The sequence below is a fragment of the Rhinolophus sinicus genome, linkage group LG06 (genome assembly GCF_036562045.2).
Source record: "Rhinolophus sinicus isolate RSC01 linkage group LG06, ASM3656204v1, whole genome shotgun sequence".
Lineage (NCBI taxonomy): Eukaryota > Metazoa > Chordata > Mammalia > Chiroptera > Rhinolophidae > Rhinolophus > Rhinolophus sinicus.
Window position 1 is genome coordinate 5,494,442 of NC_133756.1, and position 16,740 is coordinate 5,511,181.

Consider the following 16,740-nt stretch of genomic DNA (forward strand, 5'->3'; position numbering starts at 1 on the left):
CGGGCACCTCGCTGGGGTATGACCCACAGGGCCCTGGACTCCAGGCTCGGGGGGGAGGGGGCTAGCTTTTGTGCACAGCTGGTTTACCTGGATACCCAGGTGACCCCACAAAATGCTGTTTTATTTCCATGTGGGGTCCTGCTTATCCATCCGGGGTGGGGCCTTTGTGGCACCGACCTCACCATCTGGTTTAGGGTGAGAGCAAATGCCCCAGTTCTACCTGGATAGCTAAACATGGGTGGAGTGTGTAGAAATCTGTCCAGCAGCGGAAAGACTGAGCAGAGTGAGCTTCTCCCAGGTACACACCAGGTCTCTGATCTCGAGTCTCCATAGAATCTTCTGTGTGACTCTGAGTAAGTCACCTCACCCTCCTTAGCCTCCATTCTGCCACCTATAGTGTGTAGGGGGTGGGCTGGGCACTGCATGGTGAGCCCCAATGGGCCACGCCCTTGTAGAATCCCCTCCCCTAGAGTGTGGGGAAACAGTCATGTGTCTCTAGCCAGCAGAACGTGGCAAAATGGTGGGGTTTTGCAGATGTCATTAAGGTCCCCGATCAGGTGATTTTCCAGAAAATTGTCCAAGGTGGACCTGCCCTAATCAAGCGAAAACCGTACAAAAGGAACTGGGGCCCCCTCTGAGGTTAGAATCTCCTTCTGTCCTGAAGAAGTAAGTGACACTCTGACAGGGTCCATGAGAGGGCCACATGGTAGGGGACCATGGGGGGCCTCCATGACCAAAAGGCAGCCTGCAGCCGACAGCCAGCAAGAAGATGGGCCCTCAGTCCTACAGCTGAGAGGAAATGAGTTCTGCCAACCACCTGACGAGCTTGGAGCAGTTCCCTCCCCGGTTGCTCCTTCAGGTGAAAACACAGCCCGTGTGACTGATTGCATCCTCTGAGGCTCTGCGCAGTGGGCTCAGGTGAGCCATGCCTGGATGTCTGCCCCGTAGACACTGTGACAGAGTAAATGTGCCTTGTCCGATGCCTCTAAACTTGTCATTTGTCCTACAGCAATAGCAAACTGTTCTTCTCTAAGCCCCTGAAGAGGAGATCAGGGACAAGGTCCTTAGCTTTGTCCTAATTCTCTCCTGCATGAGTGAGTCTCCCGCTCCCTTTCACTTGTTCAACTACAACTTGTAAAGCTCCCCATCGTGCCAGGTGCCGTGTGTGGCCTGTCCTCCTCGTGTCCCTGTGACTTGGGCAAAGCTGCCATGAAGTACCCAGTGGGTACTTCTGGAGAGGTGAACTAGGAGCCACGGGAATTCATACGCTTTCACTAACTGCTGCTCCCAAGCCACTTCCAATGGTCACGTCCCGTTTTTCAGTATCACGCGTATGGCACAATTATATATGTTTGCTTAGTGATTATCAAATGAGCCTCCTGAATATACCTGCCTCACGGGCGCACTCTTCCATTTTGTTGTGTGCTTTTCTAAATGTGTTGAAGTCCATTTATGATCTCAGCACCAACTGTGTATAAATTTAAGGGTGGATGGATGGGAGGATGGGAGGATGGACGGATGGAGGAATGGATGGTTGGATGGATGGATGGATATGCATTTATAACCTGCCAGGCTCGCTTCGAGACCTAATGCAAGCATATTATTTTGAGCCTAATAAATGAAAGGCAACTTCCCCTCTGCAGAAATGCTGCCTCAGCAGTCGGGTTCAGCCAACGGTGCATTCATCTCTCTGGGGGGACAGTGCCAAGGATAATACTTTGGCAGCTTATCTCCACACAGTTACTCAGTGCAGCACTGTCAGTCAAAGGTCAGTTTATGAAGCAGGGTTTATAAAGTGAACTTGGACTCCGGGCTGGGCTCAGTCCGTCCCACGTAGCAGATCTGTCTCTTGGCTTTGACAAATGCGGATCAGTCATTGACTTGCGCCCGTCACGGTGTCTGGGCACGCCGGCTGTTCTGCTCCCATCGGCTGAGGCTGTCTGTCAGTGCGTCGACTTGCAGCTGATACTCTGACGCCGGAAGACTCGTCAGAGCGAAGGCCAGGGAACAGTCCTCCAGCCGACGGCTTGGTGATGGTGGATGGTGAGATGGGGGTGGGGCGGGGAAGAGGACATGGGAGCACATACGCCACAGTCCAAGAGCTAGAAATATAGCCCTCACTATTGTCTGCAATTTAAGATTTGATATATGTGTGAGCATGTGTGTATGTGTGTGCATGTATACACATATTTGTATGTGTTTGCACACATCTCTGCCTGTGCATGCCTGTGTGTCTGTGCATATCCATGTGTGTGTGTCACAAATCTGTGTGCCCTTCTGTGTGTGCAAGTATTTGTGTGTACGTATGTGTGTTTGCATGTGTGTGCTTGCATGTGTGGGTGAGTATACGCATGGATGCATGTGTGCATGTACATGGCCTTACCTCTCTGTGTATATGAGTATGCACATTGCATGTGAGTGTGTGTATGTGTGCATGTGTGGTGTGTACATGTAGTCACATACACGCGTGTGTATGTGCATGCGTGGTGTGCACATGTAGTCACATACACGTGTGTATGTGCATGTGGGGTGTGTACATAATGTGTGCACGTGTGCATGTGACTCCATGTGATGGGCCCTGCATGTTTGTGCGTGTGTGTGACCTGGTCTCCAGTTAGACGACCAGGACTGTAAGGGAGGGATGTGTAGCTCATGCATCGCCGAGGGTTCCATGCAAATGGTGTTTCTGACCATGTGATGACGACTTCGTAAATATGATGTTTTGATGATTGCTTTTCTACCTTGTCTCATCCAGGCTGGCAGTGTCTTGTCCCATGACAGTAAATATTTCCACAATTGTTCACATGCTGTTTTCTGTACCCCTCCTGTAGAATGTACCCTCCACACCAGCAGGGTCACGGCTATGTCCCCAGCGCCTGACTCTTCGCGGGCTCTCAGTGAGTCAGGACCCATGTTTCCTGACCTGCAGCCTCTACATGGGCAGGTGGTGTTGAGGGTAGTGATGGTGATGTAAGGGGTTCGCAAATGTAGCTCATAGCCGAGATGTGCAAGAACCAGGGGACCCCTTTGTAGAGCCGGTCGGGTTCCCCCACCTCTGAGCAGGGGTGAGGGAGGTGGGGCGAGTCCAAGAGCTTAGAGCCTGCTCTAATCTGATATCCGAAACACTCACGCTCTTAGATTGACCTGGTGCCTGCCATCCTCCCATCCTGCCCGCTCTTCCCAGGGGCATGTGGCAGAAGGGAACAACGGCTGATAGGTGCCCAGCTGGCCCCATAGCACGAGTTTGTCCGGAAAGCTCAGGGTTCTCTTTCACTGCCCCCTTCTGGTTGCTCAGCCTCGTCTGGCTCCAGGTGCCAGCACAGACCCATCTGGGTAGGCTGCATCCCCTGGCCTCTGGGCTGGTTTCCTGCTCACCCCGCAGCCCTTCCCACCTCCCGCCTCCTGTGTGAGTCCCTCTGGCTCACCTTGGGTTCGGTCAGGCCCAGGTGGGGCTGGTGAAGACCTGAGAGTCAGTCTCTTTCCAGGGTCTCGTATGGGGAACAGAGGCAGAGGTGAGAGCCCCCAGTGCCTTATACAGTTCACCCCCATCTCTGGGCTAGACAGAGAGAAGACCAGGACACGATTCCAACGCTCTGACCACCCCTCTCCCCTTGGCTTTCTCAGCCTGTGGGCATGTGTATTACTTACCTGGCCTTCTGCTTACTTCACCAACGTCATTGCCTCCAACAAGAGGTTTTGTTGCTTCCCTGATGCAGGGATAATTATGGTGTATCTTCTCCCCCACAGGAATATCTCTAAGTTGGGAGCTCCAGGCTCAGCCACTGACAGGCTAACTATGGAGAATAAAAGAATTCACACTCATTCCATTATTGGTTTTCGCTTGCCTTGCAATTAATTCCACTTTGCATGTCAAAAGCTGGATATTACCTCATTGTTTCCTTCTGCGTTCTTATGCAACCGCTCCTGGTATTTTGTCCCAAAACATGCATACTTGAGGTAGACTGGAATAAAGATCATTTACTTACAAAGACAAGAAAAACAGCACAGGAGGAATTTTCAAAATGGCATAATGACGATCGCTCCCTTTGGGGGAAGCCAGTCTGGGAGCCCCTTGCTCTCCTTGCTTTGAGGTTCACTAAATTCATGCCCCACTTTTCGTGTCCTTTAAGGCAGGAGGGAGAATGAGTGGCCCTGTGCCTGGTGATCTTCTGAGCTGATCTCAAGGTGACACTTGATAATGTGCAGCTGGTAAGCGTGAGGGCCAGGAAGGAAAGGACGTGGGGTGCAGAGCTCTGCCCACAGTTGGGTCCATTCATTCATGTTTTCCCCGCAAATAATGGGCAATGAGCCCAGTTAAAATATGTAGAAATAAACAAAGAGATGAGAAAAGTGAAGTCCTTTATTCAGATCGGGCTGTGACAGGGGTCAGCCACATCCCTTGTGTTTGGTGGAGACTCAAAGGCAGGCGGTGGCGGGGGGCAGGGGTGCTTCACAGTGAGAAAGGGAAGGTTCCAGCCCTAGTGGGTGCTGTGGGCCTGGGGGAGGCTGGAGGCACTGATTAGAATCAGGGCGGCCCATGTGACGGGTTATGGGGCACATTTGGCTTTCTGGTTGGTCCTAAACTGGAATCAGGGACAAAAATTCGGGAAGCCATCAGTTATGAATCAAGTCCTGGCTATTTGGGTTGATTGTCTCAGAGGCGAATGTTTGGTTTCCTGGCTCAGTCACTAGAGTCAGCAGACTGACTCCAAGCCAGTCAGCTTCCTGTTTGCTGTAGATAAGGGGTTGGTCGAAAAAACTCAAAACGGGTCTACAGGCTTTGTGAGAAATACATGATAAAAATTTATGCAAGGGTCTTAGAGTTTGCAAACTGGGAACACAGCTAAGCAAAACCCCAGACATGTTCCAAAGAAGAAAGAAAGGTTAGGAGTTCTTATAGGAAAAAGTACATGAGTGAGAATTATCAGTCCTGCATTCTTAGCCCCAGGATTAGACCCGACGGTTATCAGTCAGTTGTCAGGGGTCTTGGATGATGGATGCCAGGTGGTTTAGAAGGTGGGTGCCAGGGGTTCTGGCCATGTCCTGTAGTCTGGATGATGGATGTCAGGTGGTCTGGATACCTGAGTCCTTCAGGGGGTAGTCAGAGGGCTATCCGGAGGTCTGGTGTATGTCCAGAGGTACATCAGGTATTGGCACAGGACTGGAGAGTTCAAAAGTTTACGCCTGGTTAGAACAACAAGAGAGTCTTCCCCCATGCCTGGGCCCTCATAGTGTCAGTAACTTCAGCAGTGGGGACCAGTGACCCACTTGACACGTCCTCATCCTCACTCTTTCTCAGGTTGTCTTCCTGGGCTGGTGGCTGCAGGGTTGTGGGTCAGACTATTTTTCTGCTTAGCCTGGCCATTGCCCATCTACAAAGAGAAGCAAAACATCTCTTGGAAACACAACTGCAGGTCGTAACATAAGATACCAGTTCTGTCTTCACTCTGAAACTCCCTTGGGGAAGCTGGTTGGCGGGTGCAGGGCCCAGGTGTAAAAGCCAGGGATTCAAATGTGGTTTGTGGTTGGAGGGAAACGGAGGCTGAGAGTAATCTCCCCATCGAAGGGTGGGGGTGGGGAGCCGTGGGTGGGGAGACGTGGGGCTGAGCAGAGGAAGGTCTCATCAGCTCTGAGATTCCAGTAAGATTAACCTGAGTTCTTCAGGGGGTAGTCAGAGGGCTATCTGTAATTCCAGTAAGATAAACGGCAGCTCTGGGGCTCTGCCTGGAGCCTGTCGGTGGGGCTGTCAGAGCCCATGCTGCATTCATTCCTGTCACCTGCTCCAGCCTTCCCTGTGCTGGAAGGGTGACTGAGGCCTCAGATAAGGCAGGACAACCACGATAAGCGAGCAGCACAGACCAGAGGGGCCCGGCTTTGCAATTCAGACCGAAGCCCAGAACAGCAGCCAAAGGTGGCGCTGTTGTGCTCCATTCTGTCGAAACACGCAATGTTTAAATTAAGTTCATATGTGAATTCCCTTCCATCACAGTGTTGGAGGCAGAGATTTTGACTGATCTCAGGAGCAGCAGCTACAAAACACAAATCTGCCTGAAAACGTGTTGTTGACAAATCAAGATTCTCCCAAATTGTCAAAACAAACACCTGGCCGGGGTTCCCCAGGCAGCAGCATGAGAGGCCTGCCCCATCAGAGGAGAAACTCTGGTCTGATGGGATGGCTGACCCATTCAGTGCCCCACACTGAGAGCTGCCTTCTGTAGCCATCATAGTACTTTTATGGATGGGAGGTAAAATTCATCTCTGGGTGGCCATTGTGTGTTGGCAAGTCCCAAGGGCATTTCGTGTTAGAAGTTGGGGCCGTGAGCAGAAAAGGAGCCCATTAGGTGTGACAAAGTGGTCCCTGGTTCCCACTCAGACAGTTGCTATTCTACGGGGACGCCACCCATGAAGGGGTGGGGCCACACCAGCTCCTGCTTTACGTCCTGAGGTCCTTGTTTGTATTAGCTCTACGCATGTTCCTACATTAGATGTTTTTCTTATAACCATAGTTGCTCCCAGGCCAAGGAGTTCAAAGCCAATGGCAGGATTTAGAAGGAAAGTGTATGTGCTGTCTAGTTTACCATGAGCATCTTGGACTCCTGACCCTGGAGCTGTCGGCACTGCCAGAGGTCTCGAGGCTGCCTTCACCTTTTTCCTGGTAACTGTCCACTCAGAATCAGAAACAGCCTTCCACTCCCTGCCCCCTTCTCAGGCACCTAGTTATTGTAAACATCAGAAACCTGACACTAAAGAAACACGAGGACCCTTTGCAGGGGCTCGCGTCCTTCTCGGAAGCTTCTCGGTTCTTTCCCCACAGCCTTGAGGAAGGAGACCTTGTCTTCTGGGAGCCAGGCCATAGCCGCAGAACACACACTTCTGCTCGCTTGCAATGTGGTTAAGACGGCAAATGAAGGAGGTGTGCATGGTCCCTCATGGGGCTTCTATGCTCCAGGCGACAAGCCCGGCCCAGGGCTGCTGTCCAGGCCAGTCTGCTCAGCTCCCAGATTAGAAGGAGGCCGACAACTGCCAGGGACCAGTTCAGTGGTGACTGCAGGGCTCAGGAGGGAGATGGATGATGGTGGCCCTGACCAGGGTGGGAGAGAGAGTCCAGGAGAGAGACGGGGAGAAGTGGTGAGATTCTGGGGAGATTTAGGAAATAGGGGCAATGGGTTTTTCGATGGATTGAGTGAAGGGGTAACAGGGGGCCAACGCCGGGGATTTGAGACTTCGAGACTCAAAGGATGGAGTTGGCACCTGTGACTGGAAGGCTGCGGGAGGAGAAGGTGGCACACACCCAGTTGTCGGGTGAACAGCCAGGCGTGGGTGCTGAGTGGCTGGTGGGTACACAAGTCTGAGGGTCAGGAGCAATGTCTGCAGCTGACTGGCACAGATTGAAATGCGGTGTTTGGTGATTAAAACTGAGTCTGGACAAGATCACAGAGTGTGTGAGCGTAGACAGAGAAGAGGAAACTACTCCCACTGGGTGGCTCCAGCACAAGGAGGTCTGGGAATGAAGGATGGAGCAGACGCGGAGGTGAAAGGGAGCTGCCATGAGCAAGAGGACCTCCTAGAGAAAGTGAGTGGTGTCTTTGCAGCCCAAGGAAGGGGCGAGAGAGGGAAGAGTTTGCAGGCGGAGGAAGTGACCTGTGTGTTGAAGGTGCTGCAATCCCAGTGAGGGAGGGCTAAGCTTTGCATTTTGCAAAGAGGGCTTGTTGGTGAACACTGGCTGCAGAGTTTACAGTTCATCCTGAGATTTCAGCTCTGCTGTCTCCCGAAGGCTTGTGACAAGGTGCTGACCTCCCCTATTCTTTCTTTTTCCCTGTGATGGTCCCACAGCAAGTTTCTGTGGCCGCTCTCAGACCTACGTGGCTGTAATATAAGTTTGAATATGGCACTGCTGGTGGCCTTTGTGACATCTCGTGGACAGAGCTTGTGGGAGAACAGGCAGACAGACCAGAAACCATGTCCACCCCTGGACCCACCGCCACTAGAATTTCAAACGATGTGGGTAGCAGAGCTCTTTGGAATTAACACTTTGTCATTGCAACTGAGAAGAGTGGCCTGTCCCCCACTCCCAAAGGAGGGAGGCGGGCTGACTGTGCAATTCAGCAAATGCTTCCCCATGTCTCTGAAGACCTGTAGGGCTCTCTGCAGTCACAAGTCCCATCTCCCACCAAGGTTGTTATTGCTTCTTCACCTGTTTCTTTAGTTTAAACAACCAAACAAGCAGAAAGCATGAAGTGGTGGAAAGTGTTTTGAGAGGTTGTCCCCGCAGATGGAAAAACTGTTCTTGAACCGATCACTGAAGAGCAAATAACTGTCATTATTGGGATTATATTATTATTGCCTTCGGTATTTTAAATAAGCCTCTGGGGGGGCATCTTAAAAACCTGAATTTGCTCAACAGGAGTTAATGTTCACGAACCCCAGGTGGGCAGCGGGAAGGGGTTACCTCCACGAGCGCCCCATCATTCTTTGTCCCCTTGCGCTGGGTAGAGGGTCTCCACTGAGAGCAAGGGCAGCGAGAGCTTGCCATGGTGTTTGTAGATGCAGAAGAAGGAAAAGACACAGGATAAAGAGAAGCCTGTACCCTGTCTATGACGGATTCGCCCCAGTGTCCCTCCGTCGGTGTGACATGGAAGAACTCGGGGAACAGGCCAGGCAGAAATAGCGTGAGCTGCAGGTGGACACCTTCTTCTTTTGCTTCTGCCTTTGTCCTTTTGTATTTTCCCAAACCCTGGGACTCGGCTGATGCCCACACGTCTTTTGCTAACTCTAGTTTTCCCTGGAATTCTGGTTTGATAGCTTGTTACTCGTCTCAGCGTGGTGTTCACTTGCTTGGTGCCACTTACTATCATAAGTAGGCGGCAGCTACTCAGCTACCTGATCTCTCATTGTTTGGGTGAGTCTCCTACCATCCCCGATGCAATGTCCCCCTACCCACGAGGGCAGGAGTCAGTCAATTCTGCTCACTCTTGCATTGCCTGTGTCTAACATAAAGTCTGGCACACAGTAGGTGCTCAAACATGGCCTGTGCATGACAGAAAAATTGGATGAGTAGCCCCAAAGTCGGGTCTTTTCCTAGCGGTCATTGCCGTGCGGACCCCTGTAGCCTGGCTAAGTTAGCACAGGGAATGTGACACCTGATCACAGCTGCCCTGGGGGAGGGAAGCCGGGAGGGGAAGCCCCGGCCCACTGCACATGAGAGAGGCTGTTCTTTCTAGGCCAGCCCCACTGAGCAGCCACACTCCTGGGCGAGCCAAGCCAGACTTGCCAAAGCACTGGCCACCTCTGTGCGTATCCTTCTTGCCGGGCACATGGTTCTCTGGTCAACACTTAAATCAAGGCTGCTGTGTACCTGCTTCTGGCCCATATCGTCCCCTGTGTGCAGCAAGCATGTTTCCGAAGCAGTCTGCTGGCCTTACTCTGGACCTCCCGACACCTGTCAGTCTGTTCCTGCCGAGTCTCCAGTCTGTGGAGGGACAAGGCTTTGATCTCAGAGACGACCCAACGCGGTTTCCTTTCAGCTGGCAGTGTCCTGTTGTGGGGCGGTGTTTATCCAGTTGCAAGGACACGTGGCTGCTGGTGTTCGGTCTCCAAAACGCTGTAACAAATGCCGTTGTTTTATGTTCCTTTTCAAGCACCCGAATAGCCCTGGACGACCAGCGGAGGACTGAGACCAGCAACAGGACGCCTGGGATCCGTCCCTCCCTGGGTCTGATCTTGGAGATGGGCGGACACGCGGCGTGGGCGGCGTGGCCAAGGGGCTCCACCACAAACGTGCCAGGTTGGCTTGCTTTCCCACACTACATCTTGAATTTCACAGATGTGACATTTCATTTCAAGAGGAAATCAATATTCCGATTGGCAAATAGACACAAATGTTGCATTCATTCTCCAAAATGTTACACCAACATTACAGGCACTTTTTGTCCCCAACAGGGCAAGAGGGGATGTTTGAACACATTTTGCTCAAATAGAAATAAGAGGAGGAAGGAGAGCAGAAAAGGGCAGGAGGAAATTATACATAAACATTTGATTATGGAAATGGAGAACAGCGGCCCGAGTTACCTATTGGGCCCATGTTTCCTTGATCAAAGGTGGCAGGATCCGAACAATGATGGATGGTCTTCACTTTGTCACCTGGCACGGCCTCCATCTCATGTGAGTTTGAACGTGACATTCAGTTCAACCGAGATTCGCTCAACAATTGCTCCGTGCTAGGCTCTCAGCTGAATACGGAGAAAGGGCGATGGACAGGCCATTGAGCTGCCCTAAAAGAGACCTCCCCTCTCGTTTGGAATCCTGCCCACTGTATGTGCTCCTGCAGGCGACCCCTCCCTCTGTGTCACCGGGCCCAGCCCAGGCTTTTCTTTTGATGTTATCAGTGACACTCGCTTGTTATTAGTGACACTTGCTTGTTATCAGTGACACTTGCTCAGTCTGAGCCTGCCTAGCCTACATCCATAGGCACTCTGTGTTCTCCAGGGTGCTCTATAGAGACAAAGGAGTCCAGAGAGGGTAGGTAAGGGACTGGCTGGAGGCCACAGGGTGAGTAGGTGGCAGAACTGGATTTAAACTCCTGTCTGTCTGACTGGGCTGACGTGTCCCCTCTAAACCAGGCTGTGGCACCACAGATGAAAGCCAGACCTCATTAGAGCACTCTGATGAAGTGTTGTCACTTTCTTGTACAGCTGATTTATAGTCATTCATATCCTTTTGTCTCCAAGTCTTCAAAATAACTTACCTCGCCTGAGCAATGCCAGCAACGTTTTTCCTCCCGCCCCCATTTCAGATAAGAAGGAAACAAACAGAGGTGGCCTCAGTCCTCAACATTATACTCTGGTGTCTTACTCTCCTGGTGGCCTCACTTTGCACACCCGATAGTACACACGCTATACTAATGGGCTCCCCAGTTTGGTTCTGGAAGCGATGGACTTCCATATTCCTGCTTGAGTGCCTCCCTCTCATGATCCTGGGGAAGGCTCCTTCCAGCTCTGTGTGCCAAGGGGAGACCCAAGGGCCAGCTTCAACTTGGGGGTCCCCCACGTCCCTGTCCACTGGCCTAGCAACGCTGGTGTGACCACCCAAAGTGGACACTCCACACATTTATTGGAATCTCATTCTTGCTTCAAAAGCAAGGGCTGAAGAGATGAGCAGACCAAAGGCAGAGACGCAGACTGGAGAGATCCCAGGCCTTCCCAGCGTGAGAGCAATAATGTGACTGTAAAGAGCAGTAAAGAGACGAGTTTGGCTACATCACAAAAGAGCAAAGGCACAAACTACTGGGCCATGTCGACCTGGGTGCAGAGCCTGGATCATGTATAGACTCTTTGGAAGCTTCTCTGAGGCTTGGTTTTCTCATCTGGAAAATGGGTGTGTGTAATAACACCTACCTCAGGTAGCTGTTGTGAAAATAAAATAAAATCATGCATGTAAGTAGAAAGTAGTTAGTCCACCCCTGCTCCAACATGGGTGCCTGATAAATGGCTTTTGTGTTTCATAGTTGTGGGGGTGATGTTGGTTGCATCTGGGGTGAGGGTGGTCGTGGTGGTCACATAGGTACAAGAGAGTATTGTCAGAAAGATGCACTCCCAGCATTGGACTGACTGCTGAATTTCCCCATCTATTAACCAGGAGAGTTGAGTTAAATCTATAGTTTTCAAACATTTGTAAAAGATATTGGCTCATTCTTTAAATTAAGTTCTATACAGACCTGAGTTTCACTCCTGGTTATAACGTGAAAAGTGGCAGGAGACTTTTGCTTGTATCCCAGCAACCAAAACAAGCTGGATACATTATAAAATCATAGTTTTTCTGAGTCCATCAGATGGCTGAGGATGCAAAGAAAATATGTGAACAAGACTGCAGAAGGTGATGAGCCATGTGAGAAGAGACTCACGGCTGTCCTCACTGGAATATGACCTTGTGGGAGGCTAAGGTAAAACCAGCTGAAACTTCAACACACTTTCAACAACCACGTGTAGGCTGGCACCACAGATGAGAATTTCAAGAGACCCAGCTACTGAGAGTCTTCACTGACCCATTCACTCTTCCTCAGAAGTCTTCATGAGTTCTTCACTGAGATATGTCCCACATAGGAGGTATGTGGGAACTTTCTCCAAACTCAAGGGAACGTTCCTTTGAAGTGGGGTTTGGGGCAAGGCAGGAGACCTGAGAATGATTCATCTGAAGCACTCTGGACAACTTTCAGCTGCTGAGGCTAGGGCTTGGGAAGTTGTGCAGAGAGAAACTCATGTGAGGCATTCTAGATAGAGAGAACTTCCCCAGGGTGCTCAAAATATGGATCAGGACTGGAGAGAAAAGAGAACTCTCCAGAAACCCAAAAACTGGCAACAGGCTGGGAAGCAGAGAGAGATTTCTCACAGTCAGGAGAGAAGCTGGCAACTCAACTATAAATTACAGAGATTCCAGGTGTCTTTCCTGTGCTCATAACTCAAACCCCATAGGAAGGAAAAACACGATTCTATTTTCCAAATTTTTTTTTTAGCCAGAAGTAAACTAGCTACACTATAAGCTAAAAAATAAACTATAGTCCAGTCTTACCTGAAATACAGAACAGAGTACCTGTCTCTAGTGGCCTGTCATAAGAAGGGATACACTCATTACTGATGATAAATATTGTTTACATCAGTCACTATTGTTGTTTTGTACAAAATGCTTGACATGCAATAAAACATTTCAAAACATATAAGTAAGCAACAAAATGTGATCTTGGTAAAGAGAAGAAACAGTCAATAGAAGAAAACCCATAGAAGAAACAGATGTTGGAACTATCAGGGACTTAAATAATACAAATTAATAAAGGATTCAGTATAAAAGCTGGACAACAAATGAGTTAAATAAAAACCAGTAGTAAAGTTTCCAATTAATAAGTGTAGAATAAGGGAAATAGAAAATCACCACTAGAATATTGCTGCCATAATTTCTGCAGGCAAGATCCCCTGATGCATGCTGCCATTAATGGGTAACACCTAAAGTAACTACAAAAAGAACAAACAAACCCAAAGTAAACAGAAGGAAGGTGATAAGATCAGAGTGGAGATAGATGAAATAGGAATTAAAAAAAAAAAGTAACAATAGAAAAGATCCATGAAACTAAGAGCTGGTTCTTTGAAAAGATGAACAAAATTGACAAACCTTTAGCCAATCTCATCAAGAAGAAAAAGAGAGCCTAAAGAAATAAAATTTAAATGAAAAAGAAGTTACAACTGACACCACAGAAACACAAAGAATTATTAAAAAAATACTACAATTATATGACAAAAAAATTCGACAATCTAGAAGAAATGGATAAATTTCTAGAAGCACATAACCTCTCAAGGTTGAACCAGGAAGAAATACAAAATCTAAAAAGATCAATTATTAGCACTGAAGTTGAAGTCATAATAAAAAAAAAAAGCTCCCGATAAATAAGCCGGGACCAGCCGGCTTCACAGGTGAATTCTACAAATATTTAAAGAAGAATTAATACCTATTCTTCTTAAACTATTTTCTAACAATGAAAGAAAAAGAAATGCTTCCAATCTCATTCTACAAAGCCAGTGTTACTCTGATACCAAAACTAGACAAAGACATTACAAAAAAAGAAAATTACAGGCCAATATGCTTGATGAACATTGATGCAAAAATCCTCAACAAAATATTAGCAAACCAGATTAAACAGTACATTAAACGGATTATACACCACGACCAAGTGAGATTTATTCCAAGGATGCAAGGATGGTTCAATATCTGTAAATCAAACAACATGATACATCACATTAACAAAATAAAGGATAAAAATCATATGATCATCTCAATAGATGCAGAAAAAGCATTTGACAAAATTCAACATTCTTTTATGATAAAAACTCTCAACAAAGTAGGTATGAAAAGAAAATACCTCTACATAATAAAAGACATATATGACACATCCACAGCTACTGTATTTCCCAGAAAATAAGACCTAACCGGACAATCAGCTCTAATGCAACTTTTGGAGCAAAAATTAATATAAGACCAGGTCTTATTTTACAATAATATTAGACCAGATCTTTAATATAATATAATATAATATAATATAATATAATATAATATAATATAATATAATATAATATAATAATATAATATAATATAATAATACAATACCAAGTCTTATATTAATTTTTGCTTCCATAAATGCATTAGAGCTGATTGTGCGGCTAGGTCTTATTTTCAGGGAAGCACGGTAATATTATACTTAATGGCGAAAAGCCGAAAGTTTTTCCTCTAATATCAGGAACAAGACAAGGATACCCACTCTCACCACTTCTATTCCATATAGTATTGAAAGTCCTGGCTACAGCAATCAGACAAGAAAAGAAAAGGCATCCAAATGATAAAGGAAGAGGTGAAATACTCACTATTTGCAGATGGCGTGATACAATACATAGAAAACCCTAAAGACTCCGCCAAATCTATTAGAACTAATAAATGAATTCAAATAAGTTGCAGGATATGAAATCAATATACAGAAAATTGTTGCATTTCTATACACCGACAACAAATTATCAGAAGGAGAAATTAAGAAAACAATCCCATATCAAAAAGCATAAATACCTAGGAATAAATTGAACCAAAGAGGAGAAAGACATGAACTCTGAAAACTGTAAAACATGGAAGAAAAAATTGAAGAGGATACAAATAAATGGAAGGATATACCTTGCTCATGGATTGGAAGGATTAATATTGTTAAAATGTCCTTACTACCTAAAGTGGTATACAGTTCCAATGCAATCCCTATCAAAATATCAATAACACTCTTCTCAGAATTAGACCAACTACTTCTAACATTTATATGGAACCACAAAAGACTGATTAGCCAAAGAAACCATGAGAAAGAATAAAGCGGGAGGTATGACGTCAGATGTCTGTGAAACTTAATATAAAGCTATGCATTTTGGGGAGCTGTTCTAAAAGTCATGTAAAAGGCAAAAGAAAGCAGTACTAATTTTTAAGTTGATCCCCCCCATTACTTGCCACCAAAACCATTCCTAACAGATACAGTCTTCCTCCTATGTGTTTTACATAAGAAGACTCTGAGGGTTCCTCTGGTTGCCAAGTCTTTTGCTAGATGCAGACTTGGGAAGGTTTGGAATCCCGGCTTCCCAGAGCGCCTGTCCTCCTGTCCTCTGTCTTCTGGAAAGACCCCCAGCAGATGTCCAGGAGACGGCAACGAGTCAACACTGAACTCCCACCTTCCTCTTTCTCATTTCTTTATCTCCTAATTCTCTTCCTCGTTTCCTTCTTCCTCCGGACTGTACCCCACGCTTCCGTTGCTCAGGAACAAAAGATGGACTTACCTATTTGCTCTTCCATCCTCCAAGCTCACCAATTATCTTCAAGTGCTGATCATTTATCGCCCTAGCACCTCTGTCCTTCCTTCCCTTTGACACCTGGTATCTTTCCTCATCACCTCTCCTCGCGTCATTCAATGGTCTCCCCACCGCTAGACCCGCCCCATTTTATTAATCACTCTATCGATCATTTTGAGTGGTCCTGCTGACTTAATCAGGCTACAGTCGCCCTTGCTTAGAGGAAAAACCCCCACGTCTCACACCCGCCTCTAGCCCCCACCGCCACGCCTTCTCCTAGAAACGAGTGGGGCTGACATTCAGAAGCACTTACTACTACTACTTACTACCTACCAGGCCCTTCATTCAAGCCTCTTTTCCGGCATTTGTACAGGTGGGAAACTGAGTTGCAGACACATTAGATAACCTGGATAGCTCATAGGTGGCATGTCTGGGATATGAACCCCGGCAACTGGACCCGAATCTTGAGGCCTTAATCCTATGATTTGCCCTCCAGCCAGACCAACGTGTCTGGCTTGCCAGCCTCCATGCCTTTTCTGGTTTGTTCTTTCATATGTTGGAGGTGTCCTCCTTCCCTCTCCTAATCTTATCAACTCTTCAATGGCAAACTCAACTTTCTATCTCTTTCCAGAATCTTCCTTGAGTGTCCCCTAGAAGCCAGGCCCTCTGCTGACCTCTAACACCTGCACACTAAGGAGTTCAGGCTCCACTCTCTAACTTGCTTTCTAGTCTGCAAGCTCCCGAGGGCACAGCCAGCATCGCGAGTGCCTCTGCTGCCTGCACGTGGCCCAGCAGAGTGCCTGGCTCATAGCAAGTGGGTGGTGATGGTGCCAGGGCTGGCAGCACCGCTGGGCCCTGGCTGATGGCTGGCAGAGCTCATCAGGCCCCTGTTCCACAGTGGGGTCCATTAGAGGCCATGGAGACGGGGAGGTACACCTGGAAGGGCTCCGCTGGCGCGTGCTTGCAGGCCACACCTTCCCGGCATCGGGGCTGTCTGGGGATCAGACCAGAGCAAAACATAATGAAAAGCAACTGGCCAGTAAATAAGATGACAGTTGGACATCGGTGCCAGCTGGGGGCCTCCATAACGAGGCAGAGGTGGTGCCAACAACCCGTGCGGTTGATAACAAGCTGTGCTGCTCTCCTGATGGGGACTCCTTCAGAGGATGGTGGCCCGGACAGCCGGGGCCACTTCCCTTCTTTGAGCAGCTCACTCAGTCCCATGCTGGTGGATGCTGGCTATGTATTAATTATCTCTTTCTCTCTTATGACACTTGCTACTCTTTTCACCTGTTATGAGTGCTTCTGGAATGGAGCCTGGGTTGTCCACAGAGGCCTGGGGAGTGGGAGGAACCCTCTTGAGGGAGCCAGGAGGCCGACACCACCA

The 16,740-nt window shown here is 48.3% G+C and overlaps 1 long non-coding RNA gene across 1 annotated transcript; it reads left to right on the forward strand.

Moving 5' to 3' along the window:
• The first annotated feature begins 1,847 nt into the window (after positions 1-1,847).
• On the forward strand, positions 1,848-11,272 carry LOC141572357 (uncharacterized). The gene is made up of 3 exons (XR_012497715.1): positions 1,848-2,043; positions 9,639-9,784; positions 11,136-11,272. It is a non-coding gene; the product is annotated as an uncharacterized LOC141572357 (long non-coding RNA).
• The last annotated feature ends 5,468 nt before the right edge of the window (positions 11,273-16,740 follow it).